The sequence below is a fragment of the Sylvia atricapilla genome, chromosome 12 (assembly GCF_009819655.1).
Source record: "Sylvia atricapilla isolate bSylAtr1 chromosome 12, bSylAtr1.pri, whole genome shotgun sequence".
Lineage (NCBI taxonomy): Eukaryota > Metazoa > Chordata > Aves > Passeriformes > Sylviidae > Sylvia > Sylvia atricapilla.
Genome location: NC_089151.1, coordinates 19094607 through 19119314, shown reverse-complemented (window position 1 = coordinate 19119314; position 24708 = coordinate 19094607). Strand labels below are relative to the sequence as shown.

The 24708-nt window shown below is 49.3% G+C and overlaps 1 pseudogene; it reads left to right on the top strand.

Moving 5' to 3' along the window:
- The window catches only part of LOC136366348 (hydrocephalus-inducing protein homolog), a 75999-nt pseudogene that overhangs the window by 17046 nt on the left and 34245 nt on the right, over positions 1–24708 (top strand).

Here is a 24708-nt window from a genome sequence, read left to right as displayed (position 1 = left end):
CCTTTGTACTGGGCTGTTCAGAAGCAGCTGGGACAAAGTGGCTACGTTTGAGCTTCAGTCCACTGCAAACAATTTTCAGTCGAGTGTCTCCTGCTCATTCCTGGAAGTCACAGGAAAGCCATCCAGCCTCCTGGCTCAGTGCTGGCCCTTGCAAAGGGCTTGGGAGTTCTTTCCCTTGCTGACCAGTCCCTCAGCACGCTTCAGCCTTGGTGCGTCTCTGGCTCTAGAAAGAGAAAAGTGTTCCTGGGAATAAAGCAAAGGATTTTTCTACCTATTTGTCCCCCACCAATAGCGTCAAGTTTGCAAAAAAAACCAAAACCAACCAAACAAAAAAAGCCCAGCAACTGAAAGAGGTAGAAAACGAGGCACTACATCATGCCAGACATTTTCAAGACTTCGGCTGTGGAAGGGAAAGAGTTTTCTTACCAAAAGATGGTGCTGTCTATACATTTTGATGCTGATGCCTCATTCTCAGTGTCTTCTTTTCATGATATGGGAAAAGGTGAATGAGTAGATGGTACTATTGGAGCTGTACTAACTGGGGCAGCAGCAGCTCTGTGGTCATTCACTACACAGCTGCAATCACCCCACGTTGCTCTCAGGGCCAGGTCTGAATGAGCTTGGTGCTGACCAGAGGTGGACTGCTCTGTGTCCGTGGGATAAGCCCAGGGTGACTCCTGTTATGTGGAGTTACCACTGATTTGCATGAAAACCCAAAGGGAGAACTTGTCCTGTTCTATTCTTTTGACTTCTGCCATCCAGCAGCACAAAGCATCTTCTGCCTTTTCTGGGTGTTAATTGCGTCATTAGAAAATAACTCCCAAGAAGGGAAAATTCCACATGTATTTCCATTTTGCTTTCTTGCTGCTGCAGGTGAAACTGATTAACAAGGGAGTTCTTGATGCTCCCTTCACCTACATCCCCTCAAACTCAACCATGAGCAGTTGCTTCAAGCTTGTACCTGAGGAGGGCCTCATTGCACCAGGCGGGGTCCAGACTATTCTGATCTACTTCAATGCCACCATAAAAGGGTGGTATGAGGAAAAATTCCAGTTCAATGTGGCTCGAACTCCCACGCCTCTGATCCTGACTATCAAGTAAGAACTCTGGGAGCTTGGTGGGCACATCAAGCTGTCTCTGGGACATCCCCCACCTACCTCATTTTGGGGTTGGGCAGAGAAAAAAGGTGTTCCCTGAGGTCTTAATCTCTGCTCTGATCTTGGCATTGTCTAGTGTGAGGGTGCCTGCTGCCCTGTGTGGTACCTGGGGACTGGAGTGACTCCTCCTCCCTGCAGGGATCTCCCTCTGCCTTGGGCCATGGCAGGCAGTGAAAGGGATCAGCTTTGGGCAGTAGCTGCTCTGGGATGTCCCACCTGAACAGCCAGCAAGGCCCCCAGGGCTTTGGAGATGGGCCAGCCTGGGTGATTCTGCTCCAGCAGCAGTGTTCTTATAAACCTCTCTTAATAATCCATCCCATAGGGGCAGCAGCAGCCTCAGCTCACCTCTCATGGCCATGCTGTGAGGGACAAGCTGTGCTCCCAGCTCCTGTGCAGAGTGCTCTGGTACCTCCTTTCCAGAGCCAGGAAAGGGCTGATGTGGGAGACAGGGAAGTGTGCAGCAGGAACTGTCCCAAGGACATGGGCTTCATCCCATGGGCTGGTGCCACTGTGAGAGATAATCCTGGCCCAGCAAAAGGGAGAAGGGGTGATGATGGGGGAGGCAGGGCTCAGTCCTCAGGACCACAGCAGCATGAGGGCTTGTTCCTGCCAGCCTGAGCCGTGTGCTGGTTGGTAGGATAATGTAGTGTCTGGTAGGGTAATGTAGTGTAAGCAGGAAAGCTGATGCTGGCTGCTGCTGTTGGGAGGCACTGGATCAAGGCAGTAGAGAAATGAAAGGAGTCTGCAGTTGATTATACCAGCAAGATAAGGGAGATGGATAAAAGAGAACATGAAACTTATTACTTAGCAAGGGAAAAGTGTTGAGTAGCTCTGCCCATAGTAGAGAAACAATTATGCTGGCTTTGCTTTTGGAGGAAAGGTGCTGCTTTTTTATTTTGGAAATCAAGAGGAAACCTTTCACCATCAAATAATTGATTCTCCTCTGTCCCTCCCACAAACTGGTCATGGGATGTTATTGCATAAGCAGCTGTCTCCTTGAGCAAGAGCAGGTGTCTCTTGTTGAGATGTGTAGAGCAGAGCCAGTGGCAGTCCTGTGAACACAATAGTAGGCACTAGTTCACAAGGTCACTGGTTCACCACAGTTCACTGGTCCTTGACTTAACCAAAAGGCAGAGTGGGCATTGATTGGCGGTAACCATGAAATAAACTCGTGAGTGTTGTGCAGCTTCAAGTGCTGATTTCAGTGAATATTGGTGACTTCTGGAGTTTGTCTGCTCAGTTCAAGCACAAGTGAGGAGGTGTGGTAGATTCAGGACACCCACGTTTCATTGTTTAAGCTATTGCTCTTGGCTGTGCCAACTGGTGCACTGGTGACAAGTTGGTCCTTTTCTCTAGGATTCATCTGTCCACAGTGTAGAACTGTTGCTGCTCTTCTCAGAGGATGTTTGGGGCTCCTCTGGCTTCATGTCTCAAAACTGTCATGTCTGGGTGTGGGTTCAGGGTCCCTCATGGGACCACCAGCAACTTGAGGGCTTTTCCTGCCTGCCCTGTGCCCAAAGCCCCATCAGTGGCAGTCGGCTGCTGGCCTCTTGGCTTTAGCTGCCTCCTGTGCACATGGACACCGTGCTGAGCACATGGTGGTGTGTTGATTTGAAACCCACGATGCCCCTGACACCAGGTTTTATGCCCCCGAGCCACCACAGCCAGAGGCTTTGCCATTCCCATTAACTCAGCCATTTCCTCCTGTGTCCCTGTCATCGCAGGGGGCGTGTCACTGGACCGACTTTACACTTCGACATCGATGAGCTCGACTTCGGTGACATCTCCTTTGGTGAGTGTTCCTGCACTGGGACACAGAGGGAGGGATCTGTGTGCTCCAGAACGGACCACTCGAACATAAAAGCATCCAGCACTCATGTTCTGCCATAACAGCCTCTTCAGGGTGTGGACTGCAGGGCTGCAGGTGCCTCAGCTAGCATTTCGCCATTGTGGGATCAAATAGAACCAAGTATTTGCTGGTGTCTCTGCCCTGGTTTAAGAGACGGATTCTGCCAAGGAAGGCGGGAATCTTCCTGGAATGGAATGATGACCCCCTCTCTCCAAATTACTATACCTTTGAAATTACAGGGCTTCCAGGCAAAAAAATATGGGAAAAGGAATAACAGTTCTTTGCTAGAATACATCAGGACAGCACAGACAACAACGCAGTGACAGAAGTTTCCAACCCGTCAAGTCCTGTTTTCCCCTTTGGTGTAGTTCCGATCACAGGCTGGAGGAGCTGTGGGCTCTGGCAGGGCAGCGATCCCCTCCCAGCCGCCGTCGGTAGGGAAGGGAGGAGGAAATCGCTGCTTTTGCAAACTACAGGCAGCAGGGGATCTGGGCACTGGCAGTCAGCAGCAGGCAGGAGCGGGGAAGGCAGGCGGGTTCGATCACGGTGCTGAGCCCGGGGCCAAGCACACGCCGTCCGCAGCAGCACGCTGCCGACCTTCCCGAGCCCCGCGCGGAAGGACGGAAAGGTCTGCTCCCTGCAGACCTCACACGAGGTCACACTTCACACTTCACACCCGCCCACGGCATCACGGCACAACTCCCAGAAAGGCCCGAACGGAAAAGCCCACTCCTGTTGCCTCAAGTTTGCCTGCTTTTCACTGTTTGCATTTGTTCTCACCCAGCTTCAAGTAAACTATTGTTGTAGGCAAAATAGCGTAATTATTTTATATAAAGAAATTTATTGAAGTCAATTTGGTTACAAAGAAATAAAATAAAATAGTCCACCACCAAATTGAAGATACCAAGCCCCGGGAGTTGGCACCTGGTGAAACAAGGTGGACCAGCGATCTCTCTAGCCAACAGTCCTTTCCCTTGTTCACGAGAAATTGCTGCTGGATCTTAATTTTTATACAGTTTTTGTGCCCTCAGGCTAGATCCAGAATGTAAATCTCCTCAGCCGTCCCGATATGGTGTTATCTCTTGCATTGCATAGTTATTTACTGAAGTCCTTTTGTCTTTTCCCTCTGGCCGACGGGGGTCCAGGTGGCGTGGGTGTGGTAGTCAGACAGTGATGATCGCTTCTTGTCTCGTTCCAAGAAAATGTTATTTTGCCCTGTGCCTTCAAGTGCAAATGAAGTCTCCCCCCTTGGTTCTGAACTTTGCTCTGTGCCTTCGAATGCAAATGAAGTCTCTCCCTGAGTTTTTAGTTTTTGCAGTCTGAATTTTACAAAAGGGGTGCTTCGTATAACTTTCAGCACTTTATATAAACTATTATTACAGGCATGAATTAATTCTCAGCCTCCCTTATAACACTATGTATATTTTTAGAAATTATCTATTTCTTTACATACGTCTCCTCTGGGAGGAGAAAGATGATTGATGGTGATGTTCACCAACGAGGTCGAAGAGGAGGCTACTTGTGTAGCCAATCTTGGCCTGTTTGTAAAACTATATATATGGAGTCAGAATAAATAAAGGGGAGAGCTTTCCTGCTTGACCTCCTGCTGCCTGCTTCGTCCTGTCCCTAACAGTGACACACTCCCACATCCAAAACCCTTATCCCCCTTCCCAGACCAAGGGTAAAATTCACTACGAAACCTAAACCCGTAACAATGAAGTTGCTGAATGTTTTAAGAAAACAAATTGCCTTTCGTGAGCTGCTTCTTCCCCACCCTGCATCACCAATGAGGTCCTTGTTGAGTTGCCTTTTGAATAGATGAAACAAGAAAAGCAACAGGTAGAAATTCATTCCTAAGGTCTTTTCAGCTGAAGGCAGCAGTTGTATCTTGGCTTCTTTTTAACTATTGATTGTTGTCTGCATGTGGTGACCTCAGTCTCATTTGAACTTTTCACATCTGTGTTTGTCCCTTTTGTGCTTCTCTTGTCTCCCTGCTGGAGTCACTGCTGGAGCTGGCAGTGATCACTGTTGATGGGCACAGAGAAGCTCTGGGCTGTGCCTGCAGTTGTTTTTTCCCCCATCTGTGTTCAAATGACTCTTGGTGAGCAGGCTGGGGAGAAGTCTCCCCACAGAGCTGGGCAGCCAAGCCAGATGTCCACTGCAGAGCAGGTTGTGGCTGGTGTCCAGGCTCTGCAGGTCATCCCCACCATGCGTGGCTGTATCTCTGGCTTTCCAGTATGGAAAACAAATCTCAGAGCTAAGGTGGGGTAAACCCTTGCAGGCAGCAATCACAGTGAGCAATATGGGTGTGATGTGCCCATTTGTTGGGTCAGGTGGGACGTGGTTCCTAATTGCTAATCTTGAAGCAAGGCTCGGGTTTGCCTCCAGTTGAGTGGGCTCTGAGCCGTCACAGGCTCAGCCTGTTTGGCCCAAACCAAGAGATGCCTTAAGAGAGAAACTGCATTCAGGTGCTTTGCATCATGTTCTAGTTCCTGATTCCATCCTCATTTTCTTTTGCTATATCTTCTTCTCAATGATGACTCACTGTTCGTATATCTTGAAAACAGTGGGAGTGTTGGCAGACTTAACAGGGAATTTTACAGCTTCAATTTTCAGAGGAAATGCTCGGTCTGGGTGCACACTCATCAGTGAGAAATAACTGGTGCTGGTTTGGGGCAGGTGAGGGAGCTCCTCCCCATCAGAGAGAGAGAAGCTTGCAGTGTTGAGCAGGGGTAAGAGCAGGCATTTCAAGGCTGCGGCCTGGAATCAATGTCAAAGGGAATTAAGTGACAATTAATTCCTCTTGCAGCTTCTCAGTGAGCTGTAGTTCAGATAATAAAGAGCTAAACTCCAATCACGCTTTCATCCTACCGGGGTATTCCCAGCAGGAGTCATGACATAACTGGTGCCTAGATGGATATTTGTGTCCTTTTCCTAGGCTTTCCCTACACCAAGACCTGTCGCCTCACTAACACCTCCCTGGTGCCCGTGACGTTCAAGCTGCGCATGTCGGACGATGGCACACAGCCTGCTGTTAGCAGCTTTGATCAGATACGCAGCGATAGTGACCCGGCCTGGAGGAAGGGGATTCATTTTTATGTGGAGCCAAGGGAGTTTACAATGAATCCCAGCCAAAAGACCCTCCCCTCCCAGGAACACCAGGATATTGAGGTATGGGAAGAGTCCAGCCATACGCACCTCAGCAGCAGGGCTGAAGTGTCACTGGAGCGTGGGAGGGCTTTAGCTCTGATGCCAGCTCTGATCATCATGTGAGTGAGGATCTGCCCTGGTGTAGAGCCTCTGTGAGCTGGGTTACTCAGGATGGTCCTGAAGGAGCACCGATTTGTTTCCAAAATCACAAGCTGAAATCATGTACCATATGGTCAGGTACTGAAGGCATTCTTGTGTTTTTGAGAGCAAAGTCTTTGATTGCAAGTGGGCAGGGGAAGGATGAGGACCAAAGGTGGCTGTTAGAGAGATGTCATTACGTATAGCAGTTTTCTTTTCTTCCTGGTCTCATTTCTCCTCTCCTGGGGAGCAGAATGATTTGTGTTCACTGCAGGGATCTCTAGTGAAGACAAAAGACTCTGCAGCCATGAACTGCCCAGCACCTGCTGGCCCACACTTTGCCCTCAGCTTCCTGCTGTAAAGCAGAACTCATTCTGTTCAAGTCAGCACATTTCCTCTGCATTTGTGCCACTGTAGTCAGGTGAAAAATTGGCCCCTTGATTTGAATACAGTGGTGCAGAGAGCTTTAGTCTAATGTTTTAATTTAGCTGACCTATGCCCTGATAGCAAGGTGTGTTTAACTGATCTGGTATTGCCAGAAGGCTTTTGTTACTCTCAGAGACTGTGCTCTACACATGGACCAGCAGAAGAATTAAGGCAAAATCCTCCCTTTCCTTACCACTAAACAAAAACTGAAGGATATCACACGTGGGTAATGAGCTTTTGTAAGAAAGAATTTATTGCTCTTCTCTTCCACCAGGTGACCCTGTGTTCCAACACTGTGATGGAATACAACCGGAAATTGCTGGTGGACCTGGAGTGGTTTGCTGAGGGAGTGATATCATTGATCATCAAGGCCAGGTACCAGCACTTCCCTGGCCTCCCCCAGCACACTGCCTTGCACAGGGTGTCCTGGCTGCAGCTCCCAAGGAGAAGTTGTTTAATGACTTCACGTTCTGCCCAGCTGGACATGAGAACAGCAGTGCTTGGAAAGCAGCCTGTGGTGGAAAGCACCCCGGCTTACAGCCCAGCATGGTTCTGGGCCTTTTTGTAAAGGGACCAGGAATGATATAGTTTATTGACCTGGTGTTTGGTGCACCAAATTGTTCCATTTGAGGTGGAACAAATTTCCCAAGGGCCTCTTCTCCTTTTCCCTGCAAGAGGTAGAGTTGTGCTGGGTTGCAACCACCCCACACTGGTTTGGGACACACCAAGCAGCTTGCTGAGGGTCAGGATCTGGTTCTGTTAATGAGGGCATGTGACAGTGGGGAAGTGGCTCACAGCAAGAATAGTGAGGGCAGGATCTTACAAGGGGAAATTAGCCCTTGATGTGGCAGGTCAGCTCTATTTTTTTCTCCTTCCCTTTTCTTCCCATTTTGAGCTTTGATGTTCTCAGACTTAAACCAAAAGTTGTTCTTGCTGCAGCAGAATTCCATCCTGCTGTGCTTTTCTAGGTGTCAGTTTAATGACAAGAAGGATGCAGTTCCCTGGTGCTGTTCCCACTCCCAGGCAGAGCCATCCAGTCAGTGCCTGGGCTGCCAGTTTTTAAAAGCAAGTGCAACTGGGGACAGTTGGTGCATGGACCTGTGGAGTGAAGGACAGAAGGAGCTGTAGGAACTGGGAGGGAGTGATCTCCCACTCTGTAGGGCAGGTGGTGTCTCGTGCCCTCCGAGGCTGGGACAAACAGCTGAGTTCTCAGGCAGGGCAGCAGTACCATGGGAGAGAAAGGAGATTTTTTACTGAGACACTAGAGTTGTGTGTTCCTTGGGCCTTGGTGAGCACTGATCCTTGTTGGGAAGGCTCCCCCGGAGCTCATGGATGACTGGGACTGTTACAGGAGTCCTTGCAAACCTTCATGGGTAGAGGAGGGGCTGAGGCAGCAGTGGGACAAAGTGCTCTGCCTGGGGCACTTGGCAGCCTCTGCGTGCTGCCTCTCAGGGTTCGCCCCTCCTTGACAAGACATGTTTGAGTGGGAAGACTTGGAAGGCAATTTATCATTGTAGGGGTGTTAAATGTCTACTTGACAGTGACGAATGTGTTATGCTCCATTTCACAGTCTTTGGGGGTAAACGTTCTCCATTCTCTCAGTATCTCTGATTCCCTTGGGGTCATCTCTTTGCCCAGATGTTTCGTTCCTGAGCTGCGAGTGTACCCCCAAAACCCGTTCTTCCATGAGTGCTTCCTGAAGGTGCCGTTCGTGAGGAAGTTCTTCATTAGGAATAACACCCATCTTCCTGGCTGCTATGGGCTTATTCCCCAGGTTTGGCATTGCATCCGCGTCCTCCTCTCAAATATTATTGTGGTGATTATTAGGGGGGGGGGAAAGGGTTTGGATAAGACCTTGCTGGTTTCTATTCAGTCTTAAAGATCTGCTGAGAACAGGATCCTAAATGAATATGAACTTCAGGATGCTGTTTAATCTCCTGAGGAAACAACTTACGTTCTAGTGTTCAGGGTGTTTTCTTGTGGGAAATCTTAGAGGGCTGTAAAAAGCTGCTGCATGCACAGACACCAACACCTGTGCTGACAACCTCTTTGCAGAACCCGCTGAGAATGCTAAGCCTACAATTCTTGCATCTTGTTTGTGCCTTTTGCCTTTGTCCTGGGGATTTTTAAAAATGTGTGTCAGTTGCTGTTGTGATGGATATTAAGGAGTTTAAAGTTTCTTCAGAGGCCCCTCTGAAATTGCATTTGATTCTGCCCCTTCTAGGAATGCGACGACGACTCGTCTGTGCTCTACTCCAGCCCCAAACCCTGTGGGATTGTCGAGCCTCACAGCACAGCAGAGATTCCAGTTATAGCTGAAATCCAAAGAATGGGCAAGCATTACACCAAGCTTTCTATCGGCGTGTTTGGGGATGCAAAAAACCCACTGGTGAGTGCAAGGGGAGGTGCGTGCCTTTGTGCAGCTGGTCCTGGCAGGGTGCACAGAGTGCAGAGATTCTTCTGGGGAAAACAGGCGCGGGCTGCTGTGGAGAAGGACAGCAGGGATTGGTGGCATGAACAGCTCATGCCTTATAGGTGGTAATGTCAGTGTCTGACCCAGAATGTAGTTCATCTAAGATGGAATTGAGGATAATTTTAGTTAATTAATCTTTAAAATGGTATTAACTTTGGAAACATCTGTTTTAAAATGTTATCTCTCAGCACAAAAGAGGATGTCAGAAGACTTCTGGGAAACTTGAGCTTTCTGTAAAAGAAAGGAAAGCTGGCATTTGAAGAGTAGTTGCAAAGATTTAAACTTACATTAAAACATGCGGAAATGATGATGCCAAATTCCCTGGATGGCACCAAACACCTGAACCTGGGCCCTTGTGGCACTGCATGTAAACCAGTCAACAGGAAGGACAGGCAGTGCAGGTTGTGCCAGGGAGCCTGAAGTTTGACTAAACACTTGCTTTCAACTGTCAGGCTGCTTACCTTAAAGAGAAGGGTTTTTCCTCACCAGAATAATCCGTTGTTTAACTGTCAGCCTGATCTTAACTAGAGATTTCTCGCAAACCTTCTACCTTTGGGCCAATAATTTGTAGTTTGAAAGTTTCTCTTACCTTAATCCTTTTCAATTCAGAGGTGAATACCTAAGTTTTCGGGTTTTTTCCCCAAAGCCCAGCATTTCAGCTGGAGAGTGGTAGCTGTCCCTAAAGAAATAACTTGAGCTGGGTTGAGCTGTTTAAGCTTTTTTAGGTTTCCCTGTTCTGGTTTGACTTTTTTTTTTTTAATCTTTCTTGCCTGCTTTCTGGAATAGAGAACAGAACTACTGAGCCTTGGACGGCTCTCAGCAGTCTACATAAGTCCAAAGATGATAAAGTTTGGCAGGATCCCAGCGCTAAGGCCTAGTTCACGAGGTTTTGGCATCTACAACGAAGATCTTGTCGATATAGACTTCAAGATAGAGGTCGTAAGTATCTGTGGGGCTGTTTTCCAGGGAAATCGACTGGTTTACATGACAAACAGCCATGATTTGGTTTTTATATGCATCGCCCTGCGTGAGAGGAAGCAGGATACTCCAATATTCCATCTGGGTGAGGGAAAAGGAACCTGGCTCTGGAGTGGTTTTAGCTGGGGCACACCTCAGTGAAATCACGTGCAGAGATCTTGGAGCAGAAATTTGTCTGGCTTGTGTTTACAAGTTCTCCCATAATTTTATAGAAGGTCTTAGTTGTGTGTGTCACATGTTTTGAGCTCTGAGATCAAGAGAAAGCTGTGGTCCTTTGCTCCTCAGAGAGTATGGATTTCCCTGTGGTTTCCCTGTTCTGTCTACATTTGCCTTGTGCCAAACTGCTATTTATAGTAGAGAAGAGGGTCTGTAGACCCTCAAAGTAGAGAAGAAGGTCAGTCCTCAGACTGCTTATGGGGAGGCAATTTTCACACCTCCTGTGGGTCAATCCAGCTGGGCTGTCCACACAAAGACATGTGGAGGTTGTGCACCCCCACAGCCTGTGGTCTCTGTGCTGTTGCAGAGCATCTTTGGGGCCAGCTGCAGAGAAAGGCTGTTTAATATGTGAAGGCTGTGTAGGCCAGAGTAGCTGGGACTGCTCTCCTGGCAGGGAAAGCAGGGCTGGTGCAGCCAGGAAGGGCTTGTAGGCTGGGCCTGGGGCTGGGTGGCATGTCTGCTAGAGGGGGAGATCTGTGAGGGGCTTGAGGTTTGTTCTTCTCCATGTTGGGTGTGTTGAACTTGGAGCTGGCTAAAACCTGATACTAAGGACTCATTAGTGTCTGTGGATAAAGAATCAGGCTGTGTGGGAAAAGTCCTGCCACAGCTTCCTGGACCAAGGAGGAGGGGCGTGAATTTCCTCTTGCTGCTTTTCCTGCTGTTTGGGGGATAAATGTAACCTTAAAGTGAGGGATTTTTCCAGGACAGCTTTCTCTAACTGCACAATGAAATTCTGCTTTCCACCCCTTCAGGCAGCAATGCACCTTGGCTGGGTGGGCCTGGCATGTAAAGGATGGGCTTCACATGTTTGTACCAGGGCTGGACCTGCAGAGCTGTGTCTGTACAGCTGTGCTGGTGCAGGACCTTTCCTCCCTCCTTTGGGCAGCTTCCAGCTCTCTTGCCCAATCTGTGAAATCCATGAGAAGCCAGATAACAAGAAGTCTTGGGAACAGTGGGCTGTGCCCACTGAGCACATGTCATCCAGTTTGCTTCCTGCTTTCCTGCTCTGCTATAACCATTTAGAGGTGACTTTTCCAAAGCAGAGGGCACCTCTCCACAGCTGATGATCAGTGGGAAGTGAGGGCCTCAGTCCTTTAGGGGATGTTGAGAAGCATTGGTGGCCTCTTGGGAAAGAATAGTTTGGTGTTGGGTTTTTGCGCAACTGGTTTTGCAGAGATATTCTTCAGGCTCTCAGCAGTGTCCTCCAGCTGTGCGGTTTCTGGAGTGGGATTTGGGCAGTCATGACTTCCTCTGGCCCTGAGCCTTTGTGAGAAGTCAGGAGAGAGAAAGCAGCTTTCCTTGGCATACACTCCAGAGGAAGACTGGGGGAGGAACACTCTCCTGAGGATAAGTGTCCCTTGGGTTGGGCAGAATTGGGGAGTATTGATTGATTAGATGAGAGTCTGTTAAAGGAGGGGAAAATACAGGTTGTATAAGCTCTGCTGTTGCCCAATACTATAGTTCAATTTTCAGGAAATTAAGCCTCTATGATTTTTATCCTTCTCTCTTTAGTCTTTCCTTTTCTTATTCCCCACAAGAGACCAGGGTGTATGTAGGTTTCCATCCTAAATGTGTATTATACTTGTCTTACAGGCTCATAAACCGCACTGCTATTCTATTGAACCCAGAGAAGGAGTGATCCCCAGTAGGGGTGAGGTTCCTGTGACTGTCACAGCAACCCTGGATGATACTGGGTTTTCTGTTGATGGTATCCAGCTATTCATTGGGAACAGCCTTTGGACCACCTTATACCTCCAGGCTTTTGGCATTGGCTCCACAATTGTTGTAGACAAACCATTTGCCCCAGAGCTCAACTTGGGATACCAATTCAGGTAGGAGATCCCTCCACTCCCACCTCTCCTCCTGTCTCAACAAGGAGCAGTTTTGCTGTAGTCCTTCAGGCAAGATCTTCTTCGGTGTTCAAAGCCCTGACTCCTTCCGTGGTGGCAGAGATTCCTCTAGAAACATGTGATGGCCACTTGAGTGTTGTTAGATACCCTCAAAAACCACTGAAAGGGAAACCAGTTGCTGAATTGCCACTGAATTGTCTTTAGTTCTAACACATTTATGTTCTCGCTTGATTAAGCAATGATCTCGCAGGCTCCCCCAGAACAAAAGGTTCCCGAAGTGGCGCCCAGATGAGGGGGTCCCTCCATGTGGCTGAGGGACCAAGGGAAGATGGCATCACACCCTTCCCTTCTGAAATGGCACCTCCCCATCAAGCAGGGACACCGGGAACAAAGAGACAGGAGGGTGACAACTCCCCTGGGAAGGCAGGAGCCTGCAGAGCAGTTCCAGAGGCAGATGGAAACTTGCTGGTTTGTGTGGGGTCTGCAGTGCCGCTGCCGCCGCCTCCTCATGCTGCTCATGGGCTCTGCTGCTGCCCTGCCTGCCCAGGACTGGTGCATGTACAGGAGGCCAGAATGTTATGATGCCCTCTCAGGTGCATCACCTCTGGGTTCGGCCGGCAGCCCCAGGATGGCTTAAAATATTAGTGAGGCGGCATGAGGCGGTGTTTGAAAAGCAAAAATGTCTTAATTAAGGTGAAAATAAAAAACCATGCAGAAAAAAAGAGAAAAAGCTGTGCCAAGTGCAAGGAGGACCTTTGCACTTGCTTACAACGCCCCAAAAATGCCCTGAGGATCTTTGTGTATTCTCTTAAGTACATAACAATCACGGCAGGATTCTTGGCATCCTGCCCAATAGAAATAGTAACAGGGCTTGAGGAACAGTTTCAAGGATCCAACAGGAGTCTCTGTCCTGGCACAAGGCCAAAAAAGGTATCAAAATCTCTGGTTTTTACCTTGTAAGAGAAACAAAGAATAAAACATAAATCCTTCCCATAAATGGAAGCCTCCTTGCCACTGTGGGATGCAAACCCTACCACGTGAGGTACACTTCTACACAGGACCTTGCTCATTTTTCTGATTCCAGCAGAGTTTGCAAAGTTCACTTCAAAACAGTTTCTGATTGCAAAATGAAGTTACTACAAATGGCTACCAGTGCAAAACCAAAGCTGCTACAAACGAGACAGGCCCTGCTCCCCTGGTTTACTCTCCTAGAGCAGACAGATGATTTTTAGCAGCTTGCTGGGATCATCCAGAAACTTCCTCCGAGCTGGCTTTTAAAAATGCCTGTAATCATACCCCCCCACACACACAAGGGCCCCAAGTGCAGGATCTCAAAGATTCAGCAACAGTTTTGAATGCAGATTAATACAAAATACAGTAACAGTATGAATCACCCCAGAACAAACATTTTGGAGGAAAACACCAAGTCCTGTTAGCCTGGCCTGGAAAATGCTACATTACCATTAGAAACACATTCCTCTTTGCAATAATGACATCAGAAGGGCAGCTTATCAGACACTGTTTCTGGTCCACATTAAGAGCTGGAAATGAAGACAGTCTCCAAGCTATTAACAGCTTAGATTGCTCATTGGAGGCAATCTGATGACAAGGGAAATAGCTACTCCCATAATATTTTCATCCTTGTTTCCATTTTAGCCTCCTTCCCTGTATGCGTCGGTTCAAACTAACAAATGGAGGCCACCATTTCCATCGGCTCTTCTGGAAGGTGGAATGTGACAGGCCAGCTGGGAAGGAGGGACAGAGCACCTCAGCCCACAGTAGCCCCAAGGCCAAAAAGGGTTCCCAGAGCCCCAAACATCCCACCCCTGTGTTTGAGCTGGAGCCAGCGTCAATGGACCTGAAGCCAGGAGAGTCTGTGGACATGGTGCTGCGAGGCTTCTCCCACCAGCCGCAGGTGAGGTCCCCACCACGGGCTGAGCCTGGGGAACCATCTGATCCCCTCCCCTGGGCTTGTTCCACAGTCCCTTGACATTTGCCTGGGGAAATGAGCAGGAGCCTTCAAGAAACTGGTTTAAGACCACACGTTTCTGTGGCAACACCACTTGCTTTCCTTGCTGGCCACCATCAGACCAGTTAAGGCTTTACTGTGATCCCACAGCCACCAAAACCCAGTGCTGATCCCAAAGCAGGGGTGGGAGGACATATTGCTTTTTTGGGGCAAACAGTGTTTGGGGCAACAGTGTTGCATGCTTAGTCAGCAAAGAAGGGCAGAGAAATAAGTTAGTAATACTTAGACTAGGAGCCCAAAAAGAAAGTGAATTAAACAAGTGCCAAGTGGTTTATCTGGGGTAAGCACAGGGAAAAACAAAAGCCATGTGAAGGGAGGGAGTTTCTCACAAGTGCCTTTTGTAGTTATTGGGGTGCAGTGCTACAGACAATTGAGTGCAGAATAAATAAGCTGCATCACAGGAAGAAAAGCTGGCAGTGACCATAACTCTGTGGCAGGAGTAGGGCCCATGGTGGGGGGTGGTGCTGAGCCAATGCAGGGCATTTGCTGGATGCCCTGCCACCACCCACTGGTGACAAGTGACTCTTGCATGCAGGTGGTGCAGAACTGTGTGATTTGTGAAGCTGTCATTGGGACAGGCGGCCCAAAGAAGAAGATAATACAAGCAACTGTTACCTGCGAGTTTGTTGATCCCACTATAAAACTATCAGCCAAAAAATTCTCTTTCCGGGTGGAGAAGGTAAGTCGCTGGACTGCATCCTGGCATTTAACAGCATGGCTGAAGGGAGTGTGTGCTTGTGTTAAAGCCCTTCTTTACCCTTCTTGAGGCACTTTGTAGAGTGAGTGAAGATGCTTTTAGAGATAAGACTGGTATTTAACATCGCCAAAGCAAAATTGCAGTTACAGCTGCACCGCCAAGGGGGATTGTGGCCCCTTACAGAGAAATGCCAGTTCCTCTGCTCACTGCAAAGGGAGGTTTCTGAGGATCCTCTAAGGCATGTTGATGTCTGTACACCGATGTTGTAGGGAAGCTGGGAAAAATGGAGATTCCTGTGAACTCCTCAGGCTGACAAGGAAAATCCCATCATCTCCCGTGTCTCTTTGCCTTCTCTGCTGTTGGCATGGATGCTGTATGGTATAGCTATATGCTATAGCTCTGTGCATTTCACTAAGCCTCACCTGCTTCGAAGGACCCCCAGGCACCCTGCAGCTGCAGTGATGATAACACTGAGGCAGAGCAGGTGCCCTTTAGTCTCTGGATCCCAACTCCAGCATCATCCTTCCCTCTCCTGCAAGTTGTCTGAAAAAGAGAAGATGTTTCATTAGTTGGTTACTGTAGTTTCAGGCCTCTCCTCTGGTTCCCAGGCTTCCACTCAAGTACAGAATCCCTGGAAAAGGCAGTTCAGATGTCATTAGAAGCTTTTCATCTCTCCCTGATTCTGCCTGGGTTCTGCTTGACGCCTCACACACAAACTGATTTATTGCATACTATGGCATAACACCCGTTTGATATCAGTGAGGCATGGATTTAAGAAATCCCAACCAATCCTTTATAGTAGATTAAAGAGCATATACTGTGTGTTAGAGTATATTCCAAGTAGTATTTTAGAATATATGAGATGGCATTTAGTGAATACCAAACACTGTATCTGTTACCCTTTTGCACATATTTAAACACCACAAGTACAGGAAACCTTTCAGCATACCCAGAAAATGAACTAGAAGAACTAGCCTTAACAACAGAATAACAGGGCTAAAGGTGCAGATAAAGAGAAGAACACAGACTCTAAGATGATATGTTCCCTTAAAAACGTGCCAAGAAAGCCAAGGCACACTTGAGACAGATAAAGGTAAAGAGGTGAATGAAAGAAGACCACTACCACGGCCGGAGACCACCACCACTAAGGACTGAGCATGCCCAGAAGGGCGTGGGCTAATTACCATACCAAGCGAGGATGGGTGGGATCAGGGAATGAATATGTATGAAGAAGGTCTGTGGAATGTCATGCATATGTAAGGTCTCAGGGAATAAGAAGGAGGGCAAGTTCCCCGGGGGGGGGGTATGTGTGTCTTTGATGAAATTATTACCCATGCATCTCGACGTCGATAAATACATATCGCTCTAACAACTGTTATTAGTTGTGGAATTCTTTCCGTGGCATTTCAATCAGTACATGCAGAAGTAGTTTCCCAAACCCTCTGGTTTCTTTAAACCATGCAGGAAGCCCAGCACAATGCATAGAGAGGAAGGAAGAGCCTAGGCAGATCATAGCTTTGAGACCACAGACACCTTGTCCCTGTGGCAGGGGCTGCAGGACACATCTTGCAGACAAATTGTTTTTATGAGGCTGCTAGAGCCAATAAGGCTGTAAGAAATGACTGTGACGCAGGTGAAGATCATCTAGTGCTGTTCTGCTCAATAGAGAGACAAAAGTGGAGACAAATGATCTGGATTCACTTCCTGCTTTAGATCTTGTTCAAGCAGCTGCCTCCTCTCAGGAGCCTATTCCCTCATCTGTACGTGGGAGTGTTCCCCTGTCCCCCAGAGGATGCTGTGGTTTGTAAACTTGAAAAGCATCTGCTACAAAGACAAATCTCTTAGAAGGGTAGAAACAAATAGAAAGGGTAAATAGAAATGTATGCACTTCTGGGACTGAAAACTACAAGATGCAGCAGAAGCAGAAGGAGGTCTATGGCTAGTTGTGGTTGTTTTTTCTTGTCTCCTGTTTCTGTAGAAACCCAGTGATGTCCTGACTCTGCAGTACCAGCCTTTGGCTATAAAAAACACCTGCTGGCTGCCACTCGACCTTATGCTGGACTTGGAGCAGCCGTTTCTGGTGTGTACTGAGGACCAGCAGCCCCTCCCTCATGGCCAGGTGAGCAGCCCTGGACTCCTCCAGTGGGATTTGAAGAGGAGGGATGTGGTGGTGCCTTTCTGTTGGGACGTCAGTGAGTTGAGAAGTTTATTCTGTAGTGTCAGCAGTGGGCTAGGCTGAGCTGCATCAGCAGAGCTGCTGAAGGAATCAAAATCTTACCTGAATTGAGAAGATCCATCCTGGCTTTAAGGCACAAGGAGAAGGGAGCAGGCAACTAGGGAAAGCCATGCAGTGAAGGTGTCTCCTGGAAAGTGTCCCGCCTCTCCAGCAGCCACCCCTTGTATTGCTGCTGAGCACAAAAATGTGAGCCCAAGGGAATCCTGGGCTCGAGTGTGGTGCCTGCAGTCAGACCCTTAGTGTAAAGAAATAAACAATGAACTGAGAAGCCCATGCTGGGGTCACACTTGGAGCATTTACTGTTTCATGCTGTCAGACCTTGGACATCATCCCAACAGGTGATTCATTATGTTTTATCTCCTTGCAGCGTGTGACAGTGGATGTAGGGCAGACCTGTCACCTCTACATCGCATTTGACCCAGCTTATAGACTGAATTATAATAGCTGGAAAGAAAAGAAGACCCTGAAGATAGAAATGGTCAAGGGCCATCCTTATGTGGAGTATATCACTCTTTGTGGGGAAGCCCACTTCCCAAATCTCCAGATCCAGCCCAGCAGCCTGGAGTTTGGCTGCATCGTGGCTAGCACTAAACAAGAGCGTTCTCTGGAGATGACCAACTGCAGCACACTTCCCGTCAAGTACCACTGGTCATTCCAGATGGACAGCCCTGTGAAGCAGTTGAGGTATGTGCACCTTTGCTCTGTCCTTGAAGCTCTTCTTCCTGGTGTCCTGTTTGTACTTTGCAAAGAACAAAGCTGTTTGCCTAGGATCTGACAAACTGCTCCTGCCTTGTCCTTGTGCAGATAACGCTGACCGGCTGCGGTCAGGCTGGATGCTCAAGGAATAGGTTTTCCACCAACTTGGTGCTCATCGTGGTTTCCCCTGGGAAGGAAAGCTGGGGCAAAGTTGCTTTCTCAGACCTCTGTGGCCTGAGGCACTGCCCACCTTGATGAAGGGCTCCTAGTCCCAGCTGCCACAGTGCTGCTCGAGGCCCTTTTGGCCCCTCTGCTTTGGGATGTGTCCTCTCTGCAGGTGCTGCTCTCTGCTCCTTGCCTTCCTCCCTTGGATTGTGCTGGAGGATGCCCAGAAAGTCCCAACACCAGAGAAAGAGCTACTTAGCAACTGGGCTGATGCTGAACATCTTGTTACCTTCCCTTTCCTTCTTTTCTGAGACAACTCCTTTAGTGCCAGGACAAATTCTTTCCCAGGGGTCAGCTTTCAGTGGACACCTTGGATTCTTCACTTTCCTTTTTTGTAACACTTGTTACCCGTTTTGACTTTTCCCCAAGGCAACATGTCCCTCATGGATTCTGTACTGGTTGACAGCAGGACTTGCTCATCACATCATCTCCTGTCCCTGCCTCTCATTCCACTATTTTGGAGTGAAAAATGTTGTCTTGGCACCATGGTCCTGGGAAGCTGCCTCAAACCATTCATTAAAACTAAAGACAGTGGAATAGATGATTAGGGATCTCTTGGGGGTTATGATGAGAGAGCCTCTCATGCAGAAATGAAACCCAGCCTTAGATAACAACCTACAAAGCTAAAGACAGCTATTCTTTGGGGAGCAGGCACTGAATGCCTGTCTGGGAATGGAGCATCCAGGTTGTGTGTGACTGTGGGGAACCCTTGCATCTCAGCAGGGTGACAGGCACAACTCTGTCCCTCACGTGGCATTAGAAACACAAGCAGAGTTACCCTGAGCACCTGCTTCAATTTGAAATGGGGAATGTGACCTGAGTCACTTGGGAGTGTTGGAAAATGTCAACTAACCCCCCCAACACCGTCAGAGAAACATTCCTGATAAATACCTGGTGGAGCTGCAGAGTTTCCGGCATTGGGCACTGGGGGTCTGTGCTGGCTCAGCACTGGCTGGGTCTGCCCCTTGGTGCCTCAAATCTCCCCTCTTTTCTTGCCTCCCCTGTCTTTTCTTGTCCCACTGTGCTTTTTGCATCCCCACAAGGTGTTAATCCCTGTCCTCTGTAGTTCCTCAGTTCGAGCAGTTGCAGCTGCCTGCACCACTGATACCTCAGTGCCACCCCTGGGCTGCCTTTAGAAGGGACCTGCTCCAGCCTGGATTGGGAAGGGCTGGATCAAACCATTTCTCAGTTCAGTGCACCAGCACCCACCCAGGGGCTGCATCCTGACCAGGAGCTACTGATGCAGGTGTCCCTTCCTCCCACTGCAGGTCCCTGTTCATAGTTTTGTTCTTTTACAGACAGGACCTTTGCCCACCTGAATTCAAACCCAAACCACCAAGGATGGTGTCATTCTATTTGCATAAACGGACAACTCAATGGAGACGCTTCAAGATTAGAAATGTGGAGGAACCAGCCACATCCCTTGAAGAATCACGGGATCTTGCCCAGTCTTCAGGAGCAGAGGTAGATTTTCTTGTACACCTACTGCTTGTGTTGCCTCCCCAGCTTGTCACCAACAAATCCTGCTCGTGCTGACCTCCCTTTTTGCTGCCCTGCTGTCCTGTGCCCTGAGAGTGGGCTGGGCAGCAGTGCGGGTGGCTGGACAGTGCGGGTGTGTGGGAGGGAGAAATAGGAGAGTTTTCCTTGGAGAAGCCTGCTCAGATCCTACAGATCTGTGTTGAGTGTGGGATTTTTTTGGCCTTGTTTTCTTCACAATGTAAGATGAGGCTTCTGTCTGCATCATGATGGTAAGACCTCCAGCTTCCTTCCCAGAGCAAGCTGTGATGAGTCCTGATCACCAGGTACCCTCTTCCCAACCCAGCCAGACTACCTCTTTCCACATCTTTCTTTTCACCCAAGAGCTGGTATTGCAGTGGTGGCCCTGAAGCTGTCTTACAAAATGAGACTCTGCAAAGTGGCTGTCTCTTCCTCCTAGCATAGAAAATGGCTTGTTTTTCAGGTGCCACCACATACTTGGGAGAAGTATTACGTCCCACCAGGGTTGGAGGGATTCAGCTCAGTCATTGACAAAGGGTACACTCCCCTCGAAACAGAGAAGGTAAGAGGGAATCTGTCTCACTTCCACTTTTTCAGTGTGGCAAGCAGGGCTGTAGCTCCCAGTCCCATTGGTGCCCTCAGCATTGCCCACAGAGGGGCCTCACATCCCTGCAGACCCATCACAAAGTGCTGCTGAAGCAACCAGTTGTTAAGAGAGGCCGTGCAGGTCGTGTGGGGCTGCCCTAGGATGCTGTGCAGCACTTATGGAGGGCATTGCTCCCCTTGGACCCCATCAGGTGGTCCATAGGAAATTTTTGCTACAGCACCTTGAGAAAGCAGCATAGAAATCAGAGAGAGAGAGGGGGGAAAAGCCTCAGGAGTTGGATGAGCTCGGCTGGAATCCTTCCCTGAGCTCCCTGGGCTCCAAGAGCTCCTGCTCTGAGTCGCCTCCTTTTCTAAAAGCAGTAAGAAATGCTTTTTAAAGGCAAGTTGCATCAGAGAGAATTTCTACTGCCAGGACACATCCCAGTTCACTTTAATGTAGTGTAATAATTAATGCTATTGATCTGTGAGTATGGGAGAAGATTTTCCCCATGGTCCCTGCACTGGTCACTGGATACAAGATGAGATTAGGATGATTCTGGCTGTGTTTGAGGAATTGACCCCTCTGGCTACAGCTGCACTCTGCTCCAAGATGCTCTTCTGCATCCATTTCTATGCTCAACAGCTCAATCTCTCCTGTCCTCCGTCCAGGCTTTCAGTATCCTGCCCATGTCGGGTGTGCTGCAGCCAGGAGAGACACAGCAGGCCTCCTTCACCTTCTTTGGTTGCCTCAACACCATTGCTGATGTCACGGCGCTGTGCCACGTGGAGGGAGGCCCCACCTACAAGGTGCACCTGACCGGGGAGGCCTCACGTGTCAGCTACTTGCTGAGCTCCCGGGAGATCGACTGCGGCTTACAGGTACCACACGTGTCCCCTGGCACAGCTCCCTGCCCTGCAACCACGGCCAGTGGGTTCCTGCCCACCTCAGGCCAGGGCTCCCTCTCCTTCCCAGCCCCTTTGTTGGCTCTGGGGCTTGGAAGTACAACCTTTGAGGGACACATCCGGCATCCAAGCTGGTTTCAAATGCTCCTCTCCAACCCTCGCCAAAATGTTGGGAATGCCTCTTTTTCAGCGTACCTAAAATTACCTCCTGGGGCAGGCAGAGTCCCACTGGAGATGCTCTGAGGGGCATGTCCCTGAGACATCCCTCTGCTGATCCACTCCTAAAGCCTGACCTCCAAGGAGATGCTCTTGTCTAAAGCTCTTGCTTAATCCACACAATAATCTGGGGAAGAAGTTTGGCTTCCAGTCACTATAGTTGTAGAGACTGTCCCAGAATAATCCACACTTCACTCTTTTTCAGTTGAAAGCCCACAGGTGTTTCCAGCTGCTGGCCCTGTCTGTGTTGCCCTGTGTGACTTCCTTGTTGCATGTATGTTGCTTGCCAATACTTGCATGCAGGTGCCTTTTCTTCTGCAATGCCTGTCTTAGAAATGCACTAACTTTTAGATACAATTCAATGGGGACAAAGTCATTGAAGCAAAAGAAAACTGTTCATTAGTAACACTTCAGCTGAGCCAGGTGTGTGTCTCCCTCCTGAGAGCTGAGCACACTCACCCCCTTCACCAAAACGGCTTCTTTTATACCCTTTATACCCGGCCAGGGTGGTCCCTGTCCCCTTTCCCATTGGATGGTACTCAGGAACTTACATTCTCTCTGACTGTCACCTCTTCTGTCCCCTCCCCTCTCATCCTACTGCGTTTTAGTCAGGTCTTCAACCCTGCCCCTCTTGCAGCTCACAGCAACACCCAACAAAACAACCTGAACAAATCCAAACAGTCCAAACAACAACACACAGAACCAACAACTTTCTTTCTTTAACTTCATAACTCTTGGATTCATCTCACATACACATCTCAGTGCCACCTCCTTTGTTTCTTCTGGCAGCTGGTGACCCCTGAGAGCGCAGAGGGCCTGTGTCCCCTGGTTCATTTATTACTGGCCCTCACATGGTTGTTACCACACGTCTGTGTGCTGCCCAAGCTCCCTGGTCCTGTGCAGGTGCCCTGTACCTGGGGGCTTCCCAGTTTCCCAAGTGCCTGTATCTCCTCCCTGGTCCCTGCTCCCATGATGTATCTGCTTTCAACCCCAGGAGAGAGGAAGGAGATTCCAAGTAGCAGGCCTGGGTCTGTAACTTCCTGCTCCTATCCCTTCTCTCCAGATGTTTAATGAAATCCATCACAGCACAGTCACCCTGGAGAACACCTGCAATATGGAATTAAACTGGGTGCTAAAACTTAGCACCGCAGACCAAGATCTGCCTGGGCTGTTTCTGGTCGAGCCCACCACAGTAAGTAGCACAAGTGACTGACCCCAGCCCTGTGTCAGGTGGCCCAGGAAAGTGTTAAAGGGAAAAAGGAGGCGGGGGGGGGGGGGGGGGGGGGAAGGGGCAAAAATGTCAGAGGGGAATACCCCAAACCCAGCCATGAGAGAGAGAAGGGTGTAAGCAATTTCTTCTGGGGGCAGAGAAGGTCAGACAAGTGCGGTCCTGATAGACTCCCCCATGGCCTTGGCTGGTGGGTGGCTCTGCTGTCCCAGGGCAGACACCGGCAGGAGGCACAGGTGTGCCGGTCACTGTCCTGTCCCGCTGTAAGGGGAGTAGAGGAGAATTCTTTTTGATAGATTTCTCGGGCGAAAAATAAGGCACAAACGCAGCAAGGATTATATCTGAAAATTGCTAAAGAAAGGTTATGGTCCCGACCAGAAGGGCATAGAAAAGAGAGCAGAGAGAGAAAATGAAAAACAGAGAGTAACAGAAGACAGGGACAGAGCGTTACCGCCAGAACCCCGGGGCGGCCCTGTCGGCGTCCTGCTCGGCGGATGGAGCAGGAGCCCGTGTGCTGCCAGGCGCCCCGAGCGTGCGGGGCTGCGGCGGCGCCTTGTCCCGGCCGGGCGCGGCGGCTGCTCCCTCGGGCAAACAGCGCGGCGCTAGGCTGCCGTGGCGAGCGGGGAAGCGGCGACAGCAGGGGAGGCAGACAGGGAAGGAGTGGCTCCGCAGAGAACCGGACCCTCCAGGTGCTCCCAGCACAACAGAAACCAAAACTGGCGGAGAGAAACTGGCGGCGTTAACTGCTTTTATATGCTAAAATTCCTCCCGTAACTCAGCCCTTTTAGGAAGACTTGGTCAGAGGGCAAAATTTTCCCGGCTCTCGCGGTCTGTCCTCCTCCAAGGGGGAGGCTGCTTTCAGCCCCCCAGAGACAGAGCATGCCTGCATTTTCTCCTTGCGACCTCCTCCACACGTGGGATGTGTTAAGGCTCCCAGCACGTCTACAGCCCCTATAGAATTTTTCCACCCCATGTCAGGAAATGGATTTATAACATATGGTGAGGCATAAATAAAAATGTAATTGGTTCCTCACAGTCATTCTGGGGACCCTGACGGCTGAGATCTCAGGCTGCTGAGAACGTTTCTGAGGATCACTTTACTCGGGCTGTGTGATCACCCAGGACATAGTCCTTGGCCCTGCCACCCCATTGCCACTTACATAGCCCTTAAGTAGGTGAGCTGGTCCCTGCCACCTCCAGCTTTGTGCTGTGCAGAGGCTTTGTGGGGCAGTGAGGGGGCCTGGGAGCAGCGGGGCTGGAAGAGCAATGAGAAAAATTAGCAGCATTATCCCACCATTGTCCAAGCTTCTCAGTCCTGCCTGGATGCCTTTGAGCCGAAGCAGCACTCCTGCCTTTGTCCCTCCTGACAGTGGGAAGAGGGAGCCGATTAGCTTTCCCATTTCTTCAAGCCTGTCTTACAAGGGATGAGAGGAACCTGATGAGATGGCCTTGCTGAGTGCGGGGACTTCTCTTCCGTAGCGGCGACAGAAAAGCCTTTTCTTGTTGAGGCGGGCTCTTGTTGGCAGAGGGCAAACCCCATGAGCAGCAGAGCCGTGCTCACAACACATCAGGCTGTGCTGGGGCTGCAGGCATATGAGCTCTTGGGAGGACACACTGCACCCCAGGGTCAGTGGCTCGATCTTTTGGGCACAAGGAAGGTAGGGGGTGTGAGAAGGGAAGCCCACTCCTCAGTTAAAACTTCAAGAAAATTTAATATGAGACAATAGGGGACAAAGTCAATAAAGCAGAAATAACAGTGCTGCCTGCTTAGCCACATTAGCTGCAGCCAGAGGCACACATCAGTCAACACAACAACACCCCTTTGTATGCCCTGGGTGTTGCATCAGCCCAATACATATTTACAAACAGTTCTGTATATTCAAACGTTTTAACAGAGTTCCTCCTCCATCCGGCCTTTTTGGAGCATATGCAATCGTCCTAGTCCTGGTCCTTTGTTACTTTTTGACACATTCAGCAAGCTTCCATTCCTTCAGTGGTTAAACGTTAATATTACAACAACTCTTCTCCAACATTGGCATCGCAACAAACCATCCGCATTAAAAGAACTCTAAACTTTAGCAAAACTTCTTTTACAAAAGTCAACATGATAAAGGACATAGTATTTACTCGAACAGTTTCAAAGGCCAACACTGTAATGT